The 9,429-nt window shown below is 38.2% G+C and overlaps 1 protein-coding gene and 1 pseudogene across 1 annotated transcript in view; both read right to left on the bottom strand.

Annotated features, from left to right (window-relative positions):
- The window catches only part of MYOCD (myocardin), an 85,096-nt gene that overhangs the window by 61,264 nt on the left and 14,403 nt on the right, over positions 1 to 9,429 (bottom strand). The window lies entirely within an intron of this gene.
- LOC120589995 (uncharacterized) lies at positions 3,110 to 3,228 on the bottom strand (annotated as a pseudogene).

Raw genomic sequence — 9,429 nt, 5'->3', positions numbered from 1 at the left:
AAGGAAGAAAGGACAGAGAGGGAGAAAGAGGGAGGGAGGGATAAAGAAAGGGAGAAAGGAAGGAAGGAAAGAAAGAGGAAAGAAGAAAAGGCAAAGAAAACAAACCTACTTATACACAAAAAAATTGCTGTAAGAATTTCAGAATGAATTTGGCTATTTGTTTAACTGTTTAGATAATTTGGAAGCAGTAAACTAGGTAGCAAGGTTATTCACATGAGCTATCAATTTGCTGTAATAAGCTGGGTTATTACCCATTCACCTCTCGGTTTGTGGGGATGACAAAGCTGGCAGTTTGACAAAGCTGGCAGGTCCAACTGAAACCCAGAAATTTCCCTTACCATCACTCATTGTGGAGAACAGTTGCCTTTTCCTCTATTAGGTGTAGGAGACTTTCCAATGCTCTAGTAATATTGTCCCTAAACAATAATAGTAAATATCTTAGTGATTCTCAGCTCTTTGGCAATTGTTAGTTCTTGTTTGTTGTTTTCCATCGAGAATACTGCATGTGCCAATGAAGTGTTTTCATCCAAAGGATATCAAAGAAGTTACTGGGGTCTGTGAGTTGAGCTTCTATTTGGTCCATTCAGATAAATCATCATTGCTAAAGGCATCAATCATCCTTATCCATTACTTCTCCCATGTTGCCATGGATATACTGCCTTCTTAAGGCCATCATATTATTCATATTTGATTGATTTTATGTTCTATCCTCCCTCCACTCAAATATTTTTTTTTTCTGCTAAATTCTCCATTTTTCTTAAGCAAATTCCCCTTAGCCTCATGTGGCCTATAGTCTCTGTGCAGCCTACTTGCCACAACCTTTACAACCTCTAAGAATGGTTATGTTTTCTGAAGAAAGAACAGGATATGTGGTCTAAAAGGATATTTTTTTCTGAATTATAAATTAATGTGTAAACTTTACTAAAGTCATAACATAATTTATGTCTATTACATATTTAGTAAGTCTATTTGGGGGAAGAGATAAATGTAAAATTACAAAAGAATGGCGACTACTAAAGAAAATAAAACATGTGTCCTCACTGTCCTACCCATATATTCATCATTCACAGAGTCGTCTTCCTCTCTTTCTTCTAATGTTCCACAAATTCTAGTCTCTCTAAGAATTGCTCTGCTTTGACTACATGAGGAATTACAAATAACTCCCCAAATTCTACTGAGGGAACCTAAATGTCTTCTTCTAACACTTCAATACAACAATACAAGGAATTCATCTCTCTGGGCTCCAGACCCCTTAGCTATGAAGGGAAGAACTAAATTAGAATTAGATGCAAACTCTTTAAAAAGCACTGGAAACATTTTTTTAACTGAAATATTACATGGAAGGAAAAAGCGATAGCAAAGGGTTAAGTGATGAAAGCAGAGGCTCTCGTGAAATGCAAAAGCTCCATGGATTTGAAAATCATTAGATCGGATGATTCTTAAATCTTTTCCAATTTAAAGACATTATTTTTATGATTTAGATCTAAAAATCTCAAACCTCCTTAGAGGTATTGCTTAGAAACAGATGGAGTAATTTTATCCAGGAGCAAGGGTGGAAGTGGATTATGGTGCCATTGTACTAATCTGACTCCATTATTTCAACTCATCTTGGTCTTTTGAAAATTCTTTGTGGAAAAGTGAAGTCTCAAGAGTGCAGGAAAATTCCCAGTTCCAGCAGAGGACCAAGTCCAGGTCCCTCAGCAACAGCAGTAGAAAGAAGCCTCCTTTAACATTAGCAGATAGTAGTGGGCTTTCACTACTTCTGCAGCACCTTCTTACAATGGACTCCTGGCTACTATTAGAATCTTCTATACTCTGCCTAGCAATCAGCTCCCCTTGGTAACTACAAGAGCAGTCATTACATCAAACCCATAATGCTGCTTGTATCCTCATTACTCTATACTTTTTCCCTGTTCTGCATGTACAATATGCCCTATGTAAATATTTTTTCAATAATTTGAATGTTGGATGATTAAATGCTAAAGTCCAAAATTTCATAGAAAACCAAAGTGAGTTGTATTAAAAAATAGTACAATATATTTTTTATACAATTGCATCTGTATTCAATTTCTGATTTGCACACAGGCAAATACCTATGAGTAGTTAGTACAAGGTCTCGCAAAGTTCTGTCTGCTGAAATCTATCAATGGGATGTCTTTGCAAGTCACATGAGTGTTCAGGAGACCAGGCCTTGTTCCTCTCACTAAATAGCTATGTGATCTTGGTCAAGGCACTACATTTCTCAGGCTTCAGTTTCCTCCTTCATAAAACAAGAAAGATGAGCTGGTGATCTTGAAGGCTCCTTGGAGTGCTAACATTTCATGACACTTGGCTTCATTTTCAACCAGGGTCTGTCTTTGTACATCTTCAAATTCCAGCCTCTGATATTTTTCTTAATCTCTAGAGTTTTCTCCATAAGATTACAATATTTCTTGTAATAGTTCTTAGTATTATGTTCAAAGTGCAGGAATGAACTACAAGATTGCAAAACGGTAGCCTGCCAAGAGTTCTAAGAAGTCAGATGTGAAATGCAGGGCCCTAAAATGACCTTCTAGAGGGAAACGTGAACTAGAATAGCCACCACTTTTATGAATGCTACAGAAATCTTTAGTACCTTTCGGATCACCAGGCCAGTCTGGTGATCATGCATTCATGCATTTACCTACCAATGCAGCCTCTCAAAAAGCATGTAGCAGTTCCTTGCTATTTTCTGAGGCATCTCTGAATACTGAGGAAAATACAAAGTAATTTAAGGCATGAATAATCCAGTGCGGGAAGAGAAGACATACACACTTGAGTTAGATAAATAAAGTGTTAGATAACATATAATTAAAGAATGCATATACATAGAAGGAAAACTGGACCTTTAATTTTAATTAAAGTAAGAACTAGACCTTTAATTAAGTAGGAGAACTGGACTTTTAAATGTTCTATTGAGAATCATATGGATAAGATGGTTGGCAATGGGAATTCTTAACTAAGTGAAAAACTTGAAAATGGAATAAATGTGATCTGCACCTTACTCAGAAAGGCTCCATGCTTTTTTTAATGTTGTATTTTCACCATCTGAAGTTTAATTGTTTTTTGTTTGCTTATTTGTTTGTTTTTATGCCTACAGCACCTGGTCTTCCTAAGTGGTCTCCCATCCAAGTACTAACCAGGCCTGACCTTGCTTAGCTTCTGAGATCAGATAATATCAGGCGTGTTCAGGGTAGCATGGCCGTAGACTGAAGTTTAATTGTTTTTTGTACAAGGGGCCTGTATTGTCATTTTTCACTAGGACCAGAAAAATATGTACTGTCATCCAGAATATTGCCTTGTTCAAGGAAAGGTATCCTATTGTGGAGTGGTAAGAGATAATACCGGAAAAGAGTTGGGGATTCAGGAACAGAGGGCCTTGAATGCTATGCTGAAGTGTTTGGACTTTATCTTGCAGAAAGAGGGAAATGCTGGCACTTTTTGAGTAGCAGAATATGCTAACATTGAAATTTTAGAGTGAGTAATATCATGCTAACATGGATAGGGAGACACAGCTGACTTGAAGACTCTTATGATCCATGTGTAAGACAAGAAAGTCCACTTGTATACAGTGGGAATGGAGAAGAGAGGAAAGATTTGAGAAACAAGTGGAAAAGAAAAATTACTATGTCTTGATAACGAATTAAAGATAGAAAGAGGGGGAAGGCATAAGTGGAGGCAGGGAGGGAGAGACAAAGGGAGATAGAGTCCAAAGGGCAAGTGAATAAAATTCACATGAAAATTTCTTTAATCAAACTTTTGCAAAACAATAAAAGGACAAACTAAAGCATTGTTACAATAATTATTGGTAGCAGAATTGCTCAAACTACCAAGAGCCTTTAAGGTAATACTTTTATCCAGGAATCTGACAGTAAGGTAGATGCTAGCTAACATCATTCATTCATTCATTTCATTTCATTCATTTGATGTTTGATCACCTACTATATCTCCAAGCACTGTTTTAGACATGAAAGATCCAGCTGTGACTAAAGCTGTCATGGGTTCTGCCTACATAAATTTCGCAGTCTAGGGAAGGAAAAAGATGTTAAACAAATAATTACAATTGTGGAATGTCATGAATGGGGAGTTGTGTGTGGTTTCGGAATTAGAAAGGCTTTTCTGGTCTTTTCTCCCAGGAAACTTAAACAAATAAATAAATGATGTTGTTAAGCCCATAGCACTTAATTTATTTCCCTCTAGTTCCATTCAACAACAGCTTGTTTGTTCGTGTGTACATTTGTAGGAGTAATTTTTGTTTCCTAAAGGCTTGGTGTGTCCCATGAGAGAGAGAGATACTGACATGACAGCAAAGTTACTGGCAGAGGGAGGAATAAAAGAAAAAATGAGAAGCTGTTGATAACTGCCTTTTATTCTATTCTGAATGGTTTTCTGCTGGGTTTGTGAGGAAATGCCTGTTTTTAAAAAATCTTCTATGGATGTGGTTTTCATGCAGTTAAGATGTTCTCACTGAGTTGCCTCTCTCCCTAATCACAATTTTTGTTTCAAAGATGGCCACCCACACAGCCAGACTGGGTCTTTACCCAGGAATTTTAGAAATGGGACTGGGAGAGACCAAACTCAATAATGCTGGGGTGGCCATTTTTAACCACGTGAACTGGGAAAACGATAAAGCCGATTGATAGAAAGAAAGAAGAATGGCGCATGGGTGAGGGCCAGGGAGAATTGTCTGAGGGTGTTCAAAGCCCCAACTCCAGGTAATTTTCCTCCAAGTCTCAATCATATTCCTGCCACTGAGTTGCATGAGACACCATGGTATCTTTATAGGAAGTGCTCTTTTTTGCTTAAGCTTGTTCAAAATTTCTATTATTTGATTCTCTACTGTTTGCAAACAAAGAGGCTCCCTACTGATTAGTGTTGAGGAGGTGCATCCGGTGGTGGTTGAAAGCTGTCAGTACAACTAAGCAAAACTTTGAGATCAGTTTTAACAGTCAAACACTTCTATGTGTGTGGACCTAGAGTTTGTAAAGGTGGCCAAAACATATAACCAGAGCAAGACATTGGCAAACCCAGGAAGCTGAGTCAGCCATGTCACAGAAAGCATCTTGGATGGCTGTTTTTGTGGTGTCCTCTCTATCTAGTGCCAGGTAAACACCTCTCGTTATGGATACAACACAATATCAGCCAAATGAAGTTTCTCTCTCCTCAGAAAGAGCAGTAGTACCTATTCATAGTTTAGTCCTTGAACTTCTTTGTTGAATCCTACCCCGGTTTAGCTGGATCGACCTTTATATACCATCTCTGATGTTGACATTATTGCTTTCAAAGACACTGTTAGACACAGGCCATTAGGAAACTGTTGGCCAAAGGATAATTTCCTGGGAAGTAACAATCAGGACCATGATTGGAATTTTCAGGTCCCTTCCAGATCTGAAAGCTGATGTTATGCAACATATTTATAGATATAACTCTCCTCTTCTTGACCAAAAAGTGCCCCGCCCACATAATTATTTCCTCTACCTGACATTATCTGACTCTGGGACAAAGCCATCCTTCATATAAACAGCCTGAGTCACTCACAGGCTGACATGTTCTTCTTTGGGATACACAGGTGTTGAACCATCTGGTAAAGAAGATGTAAGGCCACTGTTGATGTAGAAATGGAAGAATGTGGCCTGATAGGCCAGGCTCTCTATGCTGTTCCTGCCTCAATCTTGGCCACATTTCCCAAACAAGGCTAAGAACCAGGAATTATTTTTGTGTGTAGTATTGATGCCTGAGAACACTCTGCTCCTTGCCTTCTGAGTCCAGGTACCAATAATAACTGTTCCCTGGTCAAACATTGCCCTGTGTGCTGATGCATAGCCAAATGGTTGCGGTGACCAAGAATGACATAGGCCCAACTATCCACCCATCTATTGCTGGGAGCATTCAGAGAGGAGGAAGCAAAAATGATGATCAGTTCATCGATGTAGCCCTTTCTGGTCTTGAGTGAGAAAGTGAGCCTGGGGGGAGCTGGACTGGCCTTAGTGGCCCTCACAGATGAGCAAGCATGCACAGAAGAAGCTGGGACCAAGCACACACTATCCTTTCTTAATCCTAAGATATGTGCTAACTCTGTGTCCTTTAAGAAGACTGAGAAACATTAATTCAGGCCAGCTTCTAGTATTGGACATTTGAAGGGTAAAAACCAGGAGAATATTCAAATCTAAAGAGTTCTAACTCAGAATTGCTATGCAGTTCCTTCAATGATCAAGCCTTATGCACAGTCCAAAGTTATTTTAGAAAGATGTCTGTTCACACAAACACTGCGAAGCTATTCTTTCCCTAAGCATCACACTCTCAGTTTGTCAAAACATTTGAAGAAGACTAATTCATGCCTCAAAAGGAATTCTCTCTCACTCACAAAGCTGCCAGGTTTGTGAGCTTAAGGCTTTTATATTGTAATATCTTGAGACACTAGAGGGATAAGGAACGTGGACCTCAAGTGGAAATGCCTTGAGGCTTACGATGTCACTAAAGGGGAAGAATTCACAATTTGCATGTTCTCTGCAAGGACAGGACGAGAAAGAAAGTCATATGGCTTAAGCAAGCTGTGGCCAGTTTAGGTGCCTGTGAAAAGAAGCACAAGGTAGTAGTTGAAAACATGAGCTCTGGAGCCAGGAGTGCATGAGTTAAAGTCTCAGCTTTTCTATTAACTGGGTGTGGAATCTTGTGAAATTTCCTTAATGGCTGGTGATTCAGTTTCTTCCTCTAGGAATAGGGGTGGAATGGAGGGAACAATAGTACCTCCTAGAGAATGGTTGTGAGGATTGAATTAGCACATGTTACATGCTTACAGTGTGCCCAGCAAATAGCGAGCCACAGATAATTCTTGGGGTGCTCTACTGGGGCTGTAGTGAACCTCCCTAAATCTCTGCCTGTGTCCAGAGGACAGGCAAGCAACAGGCCACACTGTCACTAGAACTGCCCCAAGAGGATAGCTGTTCAGCTGCAGGGAATTTGTTCTTCCATCACAAACAGGTCCCTGAAGTACAGAACAGAAACTCGGCAACTGACATAAACAATTTCAAACAATAATCTCAGAAGACAAATTGCTCCATTTGGGCATCAAGATTCCTCTCAGAGGCTTTCCCCGCTTGTTTATGTATTCTATGGCGAAGAGCCATGAGTGAATTAAGCCGACAGCGTGCGCACGCTGGGGAAGGCAGGAGGGGCCTGCGGGGAGAAGAACCTGCCATTTGACCTGCTTTCCTTGAAAGCTATTGCTGGGGGAGGTCCTTGAGAAAAGGGACTCTGAGTTATGCCTCCTTATGTCCACCTGTTCATCAAAAGAGGTCAAGAGATCTGGGGCTAGAAGATCCAGGTTTGAATCCTGCTTTGTCATTTTTTTTGTGCCTGTGAATTTTGTCAGGTCATTAACTCTTTCAACCTTGGTTACTCATCCCTATAAGAAGGTATCTTTTTAAGGTACCATTATACCCAAGTGGGTAATTGCAGTGATCAGACTAAGACTCCTTTAACAGTGATAAATTGCTACACAAATATTAATGAGGTTAATGTAGGCATCGAGTGAATAACTGCATGAGAACTGAACACAAAAGAGAATTAGAAGTTGGAACAAAGGTGCATTTTTATGAAGGCAAGGGAAAGGAATTATCCTCAAATTAAGATGAAATTTTTCTTTTCACATTGCCGTAGTCCCTGAATATAGATTTAAGTTCTTTTCAGATCCTAAGTTAAGCCTGTGGTGTACTATGCTAACATTTAGAACATACATTGCCTTTTCTGATTATAAAGTAAATGTATGTTCCTTATACAAAATTTGGAAAATGGACAAAAGTTTCAGGATGAAAAGAGAAATGAATGGTAATTCAAGTCTGTAGGGATAACCCACACTTGCTAATACTTTGCCTTCTTTCTTATAACTCAAACATGTATATGTATAGAAAAATATGTACTCTACAATTTCTCAAAAATTTGGATTGTATTATATATGCAGTCCAAAGTAGTTTGAACACTACTTACATTATAAACATATTTCCATCTCGTTAAATATTCTTTGAAAGCACCACATTTAATGTGCAGGTTATGTTTTATTTTCAATGTATTCATTTTCATTTTGTAGAACATTTTAAGTTTTTCCTTCTAACGACATAAATCTTTGACCCTTCATACAATATACATAAAATATACACAGTATACAATAAACGTATATATGTGTATGTATTATACATTATACACTCAAATTATTTTATATACTAGTATTGTTTTACTATTAATATATACTACTATTGCATATATAATTGTGATTGATACATATGCAAATATATTGCTATATAATATATATAATAGTGTGAGTATATATGTGAATATACATATCTTTCATTAATATACTTTACTGTACCTTTATATTTTAGAAAATAGTAAATATAGACATTAAAATTTTTTGAAATGTTAGAAAATAATCTTGGATCTACTGTTTTTACAAGGTGTTGAAACAACCAAACAAAACATTTAAGAACATTTCCTGTCTCTGGGACATTCCATGGTGTCAGGTTCTAATCAGTGTGTTAAGACTAGAACCCTCTGCAGAGGCGGGCATTCCACTAAGTTAAAGTTTCCTGTGCAATGTCTAGGCCTTATTCTGTTTTCCTCTCCCAGCCAATACTGTGTTGAACTGACTGAATTTTCACCTCTTTCTAATCTAGTTCTTTCTGCCTTGAAGCCAGTGCAGATGGCTACTATGTGCAAAGAAAGCTTTAAGCAGAGAGACCGTTTTGTTGAGAGAGCCACTTGTTTCAAAGCCAGACATCTGCCTATTTTTGCACCAGTTGTGTTTCCCCTGGATACAAATTCCTCAGAGGGATCATGTGGTAAACTTGGTTCTGAGAGCCCAGAGACCGGAATTCTGGTCCTAAATCTAAGTGACCTTGGACAAATTTCTTAATATCCTTGAACTTCAGTCCTCTTATCTGTAGGGTCAGCTTTGCAATCTCACAGAGTTGGTGCGAAAATAAAAGCATATTAACTGATGTTAATTTGTGTGGGGGGCAGGGAAGTTTAATGCATCAAAAAAAAAAAAAGTGTTACAATTTAGCAGTCTCTTTCCCAGCTGTCTGATTCCCAAACTTTGTTCTCTTTGGAGAAAGCTTTTCCCCTTGATTTTAGTTTTAAATAGAACAGTATTTTCAATTATAAGGGTATAGGACTTGTACTCTCAGTAGAACCTGAAAATCAGTCATGAGCCTTTGCTGATCCTTATAACCACTGGTAACCTTGCAAGGGTCCCAGACAAGGCCTGGGGCTCTTTTCAGAAACATATAAAGACCTGAGCTGGAAAACAACTCCAGTTTCTGGAGAATAAAAATACTAAAAATTCCTTCCTAAATTTTTTTCGAAAGGGAGAGAATAAGTGTTAATATGTATATAATCACTTTATTGAATACAGTG

This window comes from Pteropus medius, unplaced genomic scaffold (genome assembly GCF_902729225.1).
Source record: "Pteropus medius unplaced genomic scaffold, Ma_sr-lr_union100, whole genome shotgun sequence".
In the NCBI taxonomy this organism is placed as follows: Eukaryota; Metazoa; Chordata; class Mammalia; order Chiroptera; family Pteropodidae; genus Pteropus; species Pteropus medius.
The sequence above is the reverse complement of the archived record's forward strand: the minus strand, read 5'-3'. Positions and strand labels throughout refer to the sequence as shown.